Source organism: Spodoptera frugiperda, chromosome 15 (assembly GCF_023101765.2).
Source record: "Spodoptera frugiperda isolate SF20-4 chromosome 15, AGI-APGP_CSIRO_Sfru_2.0, whole genome shotgun sequence".
NCBI lineage: Eukaryota > Metazoa > Arthropoda > Insecta > Lepidoptera > Noctuidae > Spodoptera > Spodoptera frugiperda.
The window spans coordinates 13,729,778-13,743,172 of NC_064226.1; the positions used below are offsets into that span (position 1 = coordinate 13,729,778).

The 13,395-nt window shown below is 36.5% G+C and overlaps 1 protein-coding gene and 1 long non-coding RNA gene across 2 annotated transcripts in view; one reads left to right on the top strand and one right to left on the bottom strand.

Annotated features, from left to right (window-relative positions):
* Nucleotides 1-13,395, bottom strand: part of LOC118270005 (uncharacterized) — a 226,449-nt gene that overhangs the window by 129,908 nt on the left and 83,146 nt on the right. The window lies entirely within an intron of this gene.
* Nucleotides 5,882-7,419, top strand: LOC126911461 (uncharacterized). Its single transcript, XR_007705998.1, has 2 exons — nucleotides 5,882-6,009; nucleotides 6,992-7,419. It is a non-coding gene; the product is annotated as an uncharacterized LOC126911461 (long non-coding RNA).

Below are 13,395 nucleotides of genomic sequence, written 5' to 3' on the forward strand. Positions count from 1 at the left end.
CTTCATGCACCTTTTACAGCAACACCTTTGATAGTGTAGCTCACGAGCCAAAGAATATATGCATGCATTCTACCTTAGGCCCATCGCACACCGGTGGAATCGCAGCGAAGATACTGAGAATAAATCAGTTTAAAAGAAACTTTAACTACTATGGCATATGGATGAAAATGGCATGCCAAAGAAGCTGGACGCCACGCTGCGGTCTTCCATGTTCCGTTGGTGTGCGCTGGGCCTTATAGACACACTTTGTAGTACCAAACACAAATGATACAACCAATGGAGTTTAAACAGATACCGACGCTTGTTGTTGTTTTGTGCTAAAAGTGAGAAGACAATGCCATATCGTTACTCCGGCAACAATTGGAACTATGTTAAAAATGGCTGAGTTATGTGAAACAATGTAATATTACGAATTTATGCCCCGAAGACATTGCATTAATCCTGGAGCTGCGGACAACCTAACGGGTCACTGCGGCTCATAATCTCGATGTATACATATACAGGGTGTAACAAAATACCCCTATACATTAAGAAGTACTGAAGAATACAGGTTGAATAGAATCTCTAACAAAGTTTCAGCTCAAAATACGTAAAAAAAATTGGTACCGCGTGGTTCTTGATTTTAAATCATAGAAATGTATCACAACACTCATCGCTAATATTACGAAACATTTCTTCTGTAAATCTGATCGCCTAGTACCTGTATCTACCTAATTTTGATGTTCTTCGTTCCATGAAAACATGAGTTTAAAAAACCCTTCCCGTATCGTTTGTTATGTTGTCTAGAAACCGTGCACTTGATCAGGCGCATATTACAAGAGACTATACCATATAACCACGTAATAAGTAATAGATAAAATACTTCCCTATGTTAAATGGTTTTAATGAGCTTATATTGCATGGTCATCAAGATTAAAAGCGTGTACTAAATATCATATGAATAGGAAGGAAGAGGTTGAATTCCAATTAAGTACTAAAACCCAAAGAAACAAACAGCTTAATAAAACCATTTAAAAAGAAAAGCATTCCATCCATGAGACACTTCTTCATACAAGATATTTAATTTAATTTATATAAACATAAATCCAGGCGTTTCCCGACAAAGAGACACTATTGTGACATTTTATTAAAGAACCCATAAAATATAAAGGCGCTCTCCGTTCCAACACTAAGATGGAATGGCTTACTAATCCAGCTTCTACCTGCCTCTACCACCCAGGCTTTTATCCCGTGCAGTTACAAAGCACTTAATTTAACTCTTGTAATAAAATTACTCATTGTTGCAAAGAACGGATTCCTTACCGTTCACCTATATTTTAATAGATACATTTTGTAATTTATCATTTAAAACTACGAAACGGTTTTTTATCACCTGATGGTAAGCAACTGCCGCCGTCCATGGACACTTGAAACACACACACAAGTGCGTTGCCGGCATTTTGGGGGTTAGGAATTTAAGGGTTGTTGGGGAATCGGGGATTGGAAACATTGGGAAGGGTGGAATCGGGCCTTCGGTAACCTCACTCACACAACGAAACACAAGGCAAGCGTTGTTTCACGTCGGTTTTCGGTGAGCCCGTGGTGTACATGGAACAATAGCCTCCGACTCACAATACCAGCCACTGTGCTATCATTGAGAAGTTTTCAAAAATCGAAAAGCCCAGTAATTCTTTGCCCGACCCGGGAATCGAACCCGGGACCCCTTGTCCGGCAGTCTCACTTGCGACCACTCGACCAACGAGGCAGTCAAAATAATTGACCTGTATTTAATACATAACCAATACGAATGATACAATTCCAGTATCACGAATTGATAGAAATAAAAATTTCTGTAAAAACAACGTTGAGTGGACGAATTAAATATAAAAACTCAACTTCCAATACCACGGACTAGTAAATACGCTGCACGACTGTTTTTACCGATATTTCTAGAATAAATGGGATTTCTGTCTCTATCGTAACATTTTTGTATCATACTTCATACCTGTAAATTCCAATTTCATTTCCAAGAAAATATGCATTTACGGGAAATGCTTCCACTGTATATAATAAAAATAAAAATCATTTATTTTCAGACAACGAAGGCCCATAGCGTATTGTTAGTATTACAATTACTTAAAACTATGTTAGTACACACAATGACATACGGAAAGCAAAAATAAATAAACACAAATTACCCACAACACAGGAAGATTAATCAAACTCCATGTCCAACATGTAGCTTGATAAACCTATCCACTGTAGGCCCCTCTAGCCTGTCTCCAAATATAGAGATAGTATTATAGAGAAAAACCTTCTGATTTATTCTAAAAGACAAATCACTGCAAGAGTACCAGGAATTCACAAACCATCTGGTTTTGATTTCTCTATTAATGAACCATCTAACATAATGCTTTTGATGTAAGACTCAACTTCTCAAGCCATCTACCGCTATATCAGAATCGCATTGTACCAGGGACTCAGAAAGGCGAGGCGATCTATTATTCCAAATTTCAATAGAGACAAAGTTCGGCACGTGACCGATGTCCGCCGGGACAGTCGCGTGGTTCTCCGTTAGTTAGGGTGGGCACACACTGGTGGACGATTGAATGGATGCCGAGGGATTAATCGTGAGAACGCCCGAATGTGTATTTATCTTAGTTATCCACAGCGGATGGGTTCATGTTTTCAGCTTGCATTCAAATACTGCATTTTATTTTCTGGTTAATAATTCTTTTTAAGAACTATGTCAATAGAAAGATCATAATATGTGAACGAAAGTATTACGTTATTTAGACAAATTCCGTTCAAATTATCGTGACTAAGTAGATAATTCCTACGTACACTGGTAAAGATTAACAAATACTTTGACTAGTTCTGAATATCTTATTATAGTTATTTTTATCACCAGAGAGGTAGGCATAGTGCACATTACGACGCATAATGCCACTGTACAATGTACACCCACTATTCATAATTTGTGTTACAAGTACCATGTAATAAGGGGTGAGCCTATTGTCACATTCTTAATATAATAATATGTTATATATGTAATGATCAGAATTTTGTACATAAAATAATGTGACAAATAAAACATTGTGTTACAAGTTCCTATTTGTACCTCTTCATGGAGTATCAGACGTAATACCATCATAGTTTAAATTACGTAATATTTAGCCGAATATTTAAACATGAATTCAAATTATAAACAGCCAACCTATGTATCGTAAGTAAACCAAATATTAAAACGAGCCGTGCAATGTGTAAGTAAATAGTTTACCCAATTACTGATACAGGTATGCTTTGAGCCCGTACAGCTTTTATTCCTATGCCGTAGTTATTATAGTTTAGGCTATGGAGAATTCCCTCTAAACATATTAATCTATTTTACCTAAATCTATACGGTACTAATATTATAAAGCTGAAGAGTTTGTTTGCTTGTTTGTTTGAACGCGCTAATCTCAGGAACTACTAGTCTGAATTGAATAATTCTTTTTGTGTTGGATAGTGCATTTATTGAGGAAGGCTATAGGCTATAAAACATCACGCTATGACTAATAAGAGCCGAGCAGAGCGGGTGAAACCGCGCGAAAGTAGCTAGTAATTTAATATAGGTACATAGATTATAATTGTAGCAATATCTAGATGTTATTATGTAAGTCTGTGAACAGTCGTAACATTCTGTAGATAATTAAATCACCAGCACATGGTGCGCAAGTTTACTGTTGTAGGTACAGGGAGAATAACTCTAAAGGGTGATATAATTTATTTAATCAATGTATAATCATAATGTCAGCCACCACACACAGCTGAACGTAGACCCCTCAATGCTTTTTAGATGAGTTAGCTAGAGGAACCAATAGATACTCCGTTAGGATTATCTATTGGTTCCTCTAGGACCAAAACATTTACAAAGTACGTGGTCGGCCTTGTGAAGAGGATCGGACCACAATCTTTAGAAACGTTAATAAAATCAAGTACAGACTAAATTGAAAACATAAAATTACAAATTACAAACTAAAATCTGCAACACGTGTACTTACTATGTATTACCAAAATAATAAAGGGGAATCGTGCCATACACGTTTTATGGGACTTAAAATTATGAGCGCAGTACTAACGTAAGTTAATTATATTAATAATGTCATAATAACTTTTACTGCTTCGCTCGTAAAGTAAATATTACGATAGCAGAATCCATAATCCGACTGGCAACGGGTGATAAGCAGATCCATAGCATTTTGTTTTATTGTTAGATCACACTTCGTATAGCGAGTAAATCGATAGGGAAGTAGGTAGTTGTTGACAAAAAGAAATTCCGACCTATTTTAAGAGGGAAAATCATCTAATGTCTCTCCCGCCCTGGATATGACGAGAGGGAGTAGCAGACTCTTACCGACTAAAGCCCACCAGTTCGTACTATTTCTCTTCAAACTGAAGCATTGGCAACTCGTTAAGTCTTCAGCGGCTCCATATCGGGCTTCAGCCCTACTGAGCCCTATCTATGGTGTTCTCTCACATTATCCTCTATTTCATTGTCTGGACTTTAAAAGAGACTATGACCTCTGAGTTTGTTTCGGCATTTCTTCTCAGAGTAGTCGGATAGGAAATGCCGGCCTCATCTAGCTATTTGAAATATTAACGTGTAAAAGTGTTATTTTATAACCTATTTACAGAAATAAATATCATTTATCTGATGGCTCTTTGAGGCACGCGTGTGATAGATGAAGAATGAATGAATGTGATGCGCCGTACGCTCGGGTCTAGTTCTGGTCGGGCGGCTAGCTGTGCTCGCCGTCCGCAGGCCCATGCTTACGGTGGCCGGAGTTCGTCTTGCAATCCCAAGAAATCCGACCCGACCTAAGGACTGAATTACAGATATTCTGGGAAGAAGATGCATAGTGGATTTATTCTGATAAAACTATGTGTTAGCACAATTGGAACTTAGTCCACGCGCTTCGCATGGGTGCAATGGTGATAGATTATGCATGTATTATACATATAAACCTTCCTCTTGAATCACTCTATCTTTTTAAAAAACCGCATCAAAATCCGTTGCGTAAGTAGTTTTAAAGATTGAAGCATACAAAGGGGCATAGGAACAGAGAAAGCGACTTTGTTTTATACTATGTAGTGATGAAGCAGGGCAAGCAAGGAAAATCCGGGCAAACGTGAGGCTCATGAGCAACTTCGTCCTACCACTTACAAACTTTTTTCCAACAAATCTTTAAATAACTCCTGCAAGGATGTCGTTATAAATTCTTTATGCGGCAACCAGTATAAAAAGGGCTTAAAAGGTGTAAACCTTCAATTTTATTTAAAAATTCACGGAGACGCGCCAACATTCGGGGGGCCCTCTAAAGTAGTCGGTTGTTAAGAAGATTTTTTTGAGTGGCCTGACTGAAATCTCTTCTACTTATTTTAACACTCGACAGTTAAAAAGTTTGGTTGAGGTGCCAATTTTATTTATCATTTTATTTGCACATTAAATTCTATGGAAATAAACTTTTAATGTATTTATTTTTAATATATTAGAACCTTTTTATAATCGACAACAAGATTAAAGTCAATCCAGTAGTTTTTAACTAGTCAATTTCAATACTTTTATCGAAATATCAAAGACGATCCTTATCTATGAATTTTCTAGGACAACGTATCACATCAAGAAATACTTGCGTCAAATAATATAGCTATTTCTCAAAAAAGCAAAAATATATCTGAATTTATCGTCAAATTAATGAATGAAAGTACAATAATTTTGGGTTTGGGATTATATTGTATTCAAACGTCAAAATAATTTACTATTGACGTAGGAAACTACCTAATTATCCTAAAACTCCAATTCCTAAACCTATCCATAAATATAACTTATCAATAAAACCTCCAACGTTCACTTGCTTTAAACGACTCTTCTTTAAACTCTGGCATCCTTGACAGATCTCATTGACATACAATTTTCCAATCATCCTGTCCCACCATCAAAATGAATAACAAAATTTTTGGTGCTCTAAAAAGATTTTATGCAGTTTGGTAAGACAATTTCATATTGTGCGATTAATGTCATATTTTTCATATAATAACTTTCCGTATCTAGTGTTATGTACTTTTAATTGTTTACTGGTATATATACATACGTACAATATGCACACAAACATAACCACACGCCTGTCTCCCATGGGTTTTTTTTTTTGTTGATGGGGGAAATCATATAATGACTTCTCTCGCCCTAGGCGAGGCGAGAGGGAGTGTCAGACTCTTACTGACTGAAAACCACCCCGTTCCTACTCCTGCCTTTCGAACCAGAGCCCCGATAAACCCGCCAGGTAGTCCGCAGCTCCGGATCAGGCCTCCCATGGGGGTAGGGAAAGAAAATAGAACGGCATCATCATCCATCATCCTGATACTGCTGTATCTGGTTTAGGTACCAGGAGGCTGCAGGAGTCTATCTGGAAGCTATTGAGGAAAGCCTATGTTCAGTTGTAGACTTCCATAGATCACTATTATGATGAGCAATAGCATATTTATTATATCGGGCTTTTGGCCATAACAAGAATGTCATCCAACATGCAGTGAGCATGTGCTGTGCTTATAATAAAAAATACAATGAATACATTTATTTTAATAGTTGGCCGTATGCCATAAAATAGTACAGTAACCATTTAATTTTTATGGCATATGGTAAACGAGCAGACCGATCATCTGATCGACGCGCAATCGGCGCCGCCTATGGGCTCCTGCAACATCAATTGAGATACAAGTGCTTTACTGGCCTTTCAGTAATTTGGGATTTGGAGAGTGACAATTGGGGTTTTCGGGATTACGGATGGGGGGAAAAATAAATTCGCTTCGAGTTGTCTATTTCAAACTTTCTTATAGTCTTTTCCGTAACCGTAGGTTTTAGGTGTCTGAACCTAACTTCTAAAATATAATCTTGCTATATACTCTTCTTGACGATTCATTCATGCCAGAGAATTAAGGGGTCCTTAACAAAAAATTTACAATAAAATTTTAGTTTCAGAGACAATCAATTTAGTCACAGAAAATGTCGGACACCAGTTCCTCATCTCCAAAGCAACTACCCAAAGCGGAACACCATCAAGTTGGCGACGGTCCAGATCACACCCACGTTGAAACTACTCTCGTTCAGAGTCTCGAAGAATTACCTTTACTTGAGCTTAGCAAGGCCAGGGACGGACTTACTAGAGTTCAAGGAACTTTGTACTAATGAAGGATAGATTTAAATGATTTTTTATTCTATTGTTATAGTGGTAAGGTATATTGTTATTTTTAGATTTTAGATGATGTTTTCATTGTTTTTTTTTTACTTTAGTCCATAATTTTAAATGTTTATTTTTTATTTCGTTTACTTTGTACGCTTGAATTTTTACATATATACGGAATATACATTCTGATTTAGTCAATATAGTGAAATGTTATATTTGACAGTTTTTTATTGAGAATTGATACTGATTAGTACCTTTAGTAAGAGTTTGCATTACGTTAAGAGTAATCGGAATCGTTCTGATTGGCCGGCTCGAATATATCAACCAATCAGAGCGCCGAACACGCTCTCGTTTCGATTATATTAAACGTAAAGCAAATACGTACTAAGGTTCAGTACTTCAAGTACGCTTAACAGCGTATTTAACTATTAATGACCACAAGAAAGACAACCACTATTATAGGTATACTACACTGAAATACATATACTTCGCTGAAAACTATAGGTAATCTACAGTCAAAAATACTCTAGATCTTACACTATAACAATAGCTATTATTTGTATGATAGTGATATTAATTAATAAATTAAGTTAATGATTATTATATTCAATACTTAGTCCGTCCTTTATTGATTTGTTTAAAACATTATAACTGAACCAAAAAGTTGGGCTCACTAATGAGAAACAAAATATGTGTTCGTATCTCGTCCTGTCCGTGTTTCACTCCGTATTATTAACTTTATGTAAGTGTATTGTAATGTCAAAAATAAAATGGAATTATACACTATGAAGTTTTATTTCTGTGGCGAAGACTAGTGTTTTCCTCAAAAGGACAAAAGAAACGGCTTCATAGTACGCAAATTTTATAACTATAGTCCCACATCACACATTATCAGCCTATAAGTGGCCACTACTGACTAAAGCCTCAAGACCACGCTTGCTCAATGCGGGTTGGAGATATAAGACTAATGATTGGAAATTATAAGCCCAGGTTTCCACACGATGTTTTCCTTAACCGTTTGCCAATGATGTTAAAATAAACTTAGAAATTACATTTAACTGTCACATCGGTACTTACGCTTGGCAGATTTCGAACCCGCACCCTCATGCGTGAGAAGCGTCTTAAACCTCCGGGCCACCACCTCAATACGTAACGATAATAAATCGGTGCCACCCATGGATCCGCACAAACAACATCGACGAATTACAAGTGCGTTGTCAGCTTTTTTTGAGGACTAGAGACTTAAGAATTGAATTTGGGGGAGGATCGGTGTCTTCAGTGACATGACTCACACAACGAAGTACCACGGAAGCCATTTTTCCATGATGCCGTGGTATTCCAACCGACCCATTCGTACCGAAGCATGGCTCTCTCAAACTCAAATAATATGTGTATTGTGTAACTTGGTATTGCACTCAACAGCTCCTGTTAGCTCATTAATCACGTAACACCCAACACGATATTCACATTCGGTCCCACAATACAACTGCACCTACAATACAATTGTAGTATGTAGTAAGTAAATAAATAAATTTACACATGGCATAGTACCATGTAAAGTTTAAACTATGTAGTATGGGGTATACTCGTATATCGATTCTAACTTTGTGCTAATAGTTCACAATACTTTTAGGAATAGTTATATTATTGAGTTTAAATATAAGCTAATTTTAAAGCTAACTAAATTCTCCGAAATAAATATGTAAGGGCAGTAATCATAATAGCAAGACTCAGTTTTCTCACTAAAAAAATTCTCAAGAACGATAAACCCTAATAAATATATTGAATTTAAATAAATGGCTGGACTATAAAAAAGACTCCTCTTAGAATTTACAAGTACGTATGTTGCCGGCCTTTTTGGTGTTAAGGATTTGAGGATTGGAGATTTGGAGACTGGGAATGGATTGGGCCTCAGAGGCTCGGTTAAACCGGCCCATTCATGCCGTAGCTTGGCTTTTCGACAGTTCATACAGAGCACACTTTTATTTTGTAGAAAGTTCAGAAAGACTTACAAAAACAGTGCCTACGCTATGCATACGAATGTTAGTGTATCTCAGTACTTAGTACTTGAAGTTTAATCCCAATAGTACACAGAGCAACGTGTGTAGGACTTACACGGAAATTCTGGTTTTGTTTGCAGTATTCTAGTGCTTCATTCTCTTAGGCTTAGATCTCCAGTTTCAACACTGGTTTATAGTGAAATTGTATTCTCGGTAGCATGTTACATAGTAAGATAGTGATGGTGAAATTATAGTGTTTGTAATATTCTGGTAGTTACACAAAATACCTAGACTTTTGTAATTGTTTTTCTCTGCCTCTCACTCTGCTATCAAAGAAGAACTTGAACTAAGATTTTTATGGAACAAAATCTTGTCATCTTAAAAACTATCGGCCATTGAGTGTAAAACGTGGAAGATTGGGTATAATTCCTTGTCCTTGCTCTCTCTACTAGAAAAACATACAGCAGACAGCTGTCACTTTGAACGACAGCATCAGAATTCTCAAAAATAACGTCGAAAATTTTTAGTACGACGTATAATTCAATATTCAATACAAAGAAATGTAACAAAATACATTAAAATGATGGTGATAAAATAAACAATTATTAAAATATGAGCCAAAAATGTGGAAAATTTTGCAAACGAACACTTAAGCGGTGCAAGCGAATTTTAAGGAACCTCGGGAGATGTCTCAAGAGATTATGTACTTGTCGCGGCAAATTACCTCGGTGCTGCAGGAGATGCAGTAAGAAATGTAAGAAATCGACCATTTGGTGTCCTTTAAGTATAAGATGCAATCTTTGTAGGACCTGCAGAAAATGTTGGAGAAAGGTATTCTGCTGCTGCAAACGTAAAGTCCGTCGGCAGAGAATCCGCCACATAGAGTACAAGAGACGTAAGAAGCGCGGGAGACTGACGCCTACCAGCGGATCAGTTGACGATAAGAGTCGTGTATACTTCTGTACAGTCAATAGCAAAATATCTAATGAAAAAGACAATTTAGAAAAAGCACCAAGCAAATTGGAATTAAAGGTAGACAGTAGTGAAGAAAAGCCGCAGTGTTCAAAGACAGTTAAGAAAGATAAAAAATTTAAGAAAATCAAAAAAGTTAAAGAGAAAAAACACAAAGATGAACCAGCACCGATTGAGTGAAACGTTTATAAAGAAAAGTGATTCTTGCAAATTCTATCTATTCATTGTTTTACGGATTAAATTGTGATGTCAAATGTGAGGGCAAGCATTGGTTTTCTTGATAAGTATATACAATCATGTTTAACAAATTTATTTGTTCGATAAGTACCTTGTTTTTATATTTGGACTATTATATGGAATACCAAACAATTCCTGGGCCACGTTTTATTCATTTGAAATGATATCGACCGTATTATTTATCTACATTTGTTTTGAAATAGTTGTCGACGATCAATATAGAATCATGAAACATCTTCGTCACATGCAACTTACCTTAGAGCGATCTTGCAGTTAGTGTCAACAGTTTGAAGCTGCCATTGATAGTTACTGCATTCCGTATGTAGAAGTCTATATTATGTCACTTTATAGTCGCAGCTTGAAGCAGTCGAGTCGAGACTGATTTAAGCAGTCCGTGTGTGGCTTAGCTCCTTAGTAGAATCATTTTGGCCTTTGTTACATAGTTACTTAAGTAGCTGTAACACATGTACGTTCTGCTAACCAATAATCTCTCCATCTCCTGTAGATCCTGGCTTACAGGAGTTGCAGCAGTTTGAGGCGTTGTGGCGTGCTTGTGCCTATAAAAATCAAAATCCCTATTTTGTGTCATGTATACAATATTTGTGTATTGCTTTTGAGTTTCTTAAACTCCTTATTAAACAACACTACATAGATTACACTATAATGTCCCATATTTTCCGCAAAAAGGTTGAAAGGCTCCATACTCCATGAAAGTAGTTACACTTTTTAGTTTTCTACATTAATTGCTTATGAATTATGCAAAAACGTAAGTGCGCCGACAAAGTTCGCGTTCGTTAACTAAAGTTTCAACTGATATGTAACTTTACAGTCGCTGCGTTGATGTTGGATGCAACTATGTGGTCGGACTGCATAATTTCCTCAACCTCATTTCCCTAATCTGTATTTTAATTTTAACGTTCTACGCTTTAATGACCGGTTTGTAAAGGCGTGTCTACACTTTCTTGTATTTCATCTTCTTGGTGTGGCAACAAGACCTGTGTCTTAACAGACATTGCAATGTGGAGGCTCGAAAATTTCAGTATGAAGGTCCTAGTACACAATATACAATTATACATACATAGTTACTGTTGTAAGTTTAACTGAGGTAAGAATGCCATACGCCCTACATTTCTCTTGTATCCAACAAATACTATACGGTTCATAATATACCACAGACACCAACTCGGACGATACCAAACCCATAGTATAATTTTTTTGTCTGTCTGTCTATATATGTTCAGGCATCACGTGAAAACTAACAGTGATGGATGAAAAAAATTATTGGACTTAAGTACCCAGGTATGTCCAGGTCCAAAAATACAAATAGGTTACTTTTTAATGAGACACACACGTAGAAAAAAATCTTTACAATGCAGTGTCATCTGCAACATCACTAGCTCAATACTCGGATCTCCATTATGGGCCGTGCCAGTATTTGGCTCCATAGACAATAAGATGTCATTTTCAATACTCAAAATGTTGAAATAAAACTTGCGAAGAACATCCGCGCGGACAGTCGCGGGTTAGCTAGTAGTAACTAAATTAGCTGTAAATACGTTCTGCCCTCCATCTCCTGTAGATCCTAGCTTACAGGAGTTGCAGCGGTTTACGACATTGTGCCGTGCTCGTCCTAATAAAAACCAATAATGTCTATAATGTGTTAAAATATGTCTCATTGGTCGAATCCTTATTAACTGAACATCTTAGATCGGGCAGTGTATTATTGGGTGTTTTTCTTGAGTTAATTATTATGTTATCTGCTTACTCACGTAAATAAGTCGATAATATTATAATTAATTTAGTATGTCTCACGAAAGTTATAATAAAATTATAGTTTTTCTTGAGTGTCACCTAGTGCGATCCTCACATAGGTATTTAGCAACTTCCATTGCATCTGATAATGTGTAACATTCCCTATTTTTAAATAAAAACACAAACTAAAACTGGTTATGTTCAATCTAGCCCAAATATAGCACAATCCATTTCACTAGCACCGAGCTAGCGCACTCGCGAACGTAGGACATAATATACAGACGCCAACAATGGCTACCCCATAGTATAAAACTTCTTCATTCATCACAAATTCAGTGATAAAAAATAAATTGCAAGTACCCATTAGCACTGAAAAATACAAAATACTTAAATGAACACACACTAGACGTCGACAATGCATGTCATCAGCACATCAGTGCAAACTCGGTCTCAAGCTCCCAGCTTTGCTCAGAGACAATTTCATAATTAAAGTTGTTTGCAAATACATCTGTTAGCATGTACTCAGTAAAATACTAGAGGAATTAAGTTATTACATTTTCTCTTGTACATGTTATAATGGTTAAAATATGTCGAATGATGAGTTAGTGATTTTAGACCGGGCAATGTATTATTGGGTGTTTTTCTTGAGTTAATTATTTATTATGTTATCAGCTTACTCACGTAACTGTTTGACGAGGAACTCGAGTAGTCAAGTGCTAGAGGCTCACGTTCATCACTAGCATTTCGTGCACATGACGCGGCGATTCTTAATTTAGTACAGAACTCGTCAAACAGTTACGTGAGTAAGTCGATAATATTATAATTAATTTAGTATGTCACACGAAAGTTATAATATAATTATAGTTTAGAGTGTCACCTATTGCGATCCTTACATGGGTATTTTGTAACTCCCATTGCATCCGATATTGTCTAACATTCCGTATTTTTTAAAATAAAAACACAAACTAAAACTGGTTATGTTCAATCTAGCCCAAAATATCGCACAATTCATTTCACTAGTACCGAGCTAGCGCACTCGCGAACGTAGGACATAATATACGATACAATGGCCCAAATTTCACAATCAATTTATCAAACAGACAGTCAACTATGGAGCCGGTTCAGTTCTCGGTTGAATAATAAAGCTGCGCTAACCGCCCTCGGGTGCGTTACGTTTATCACCGTTCACCACTTACAAAGTTATGTCTGGATTCAAAATTTTAACTTTATTG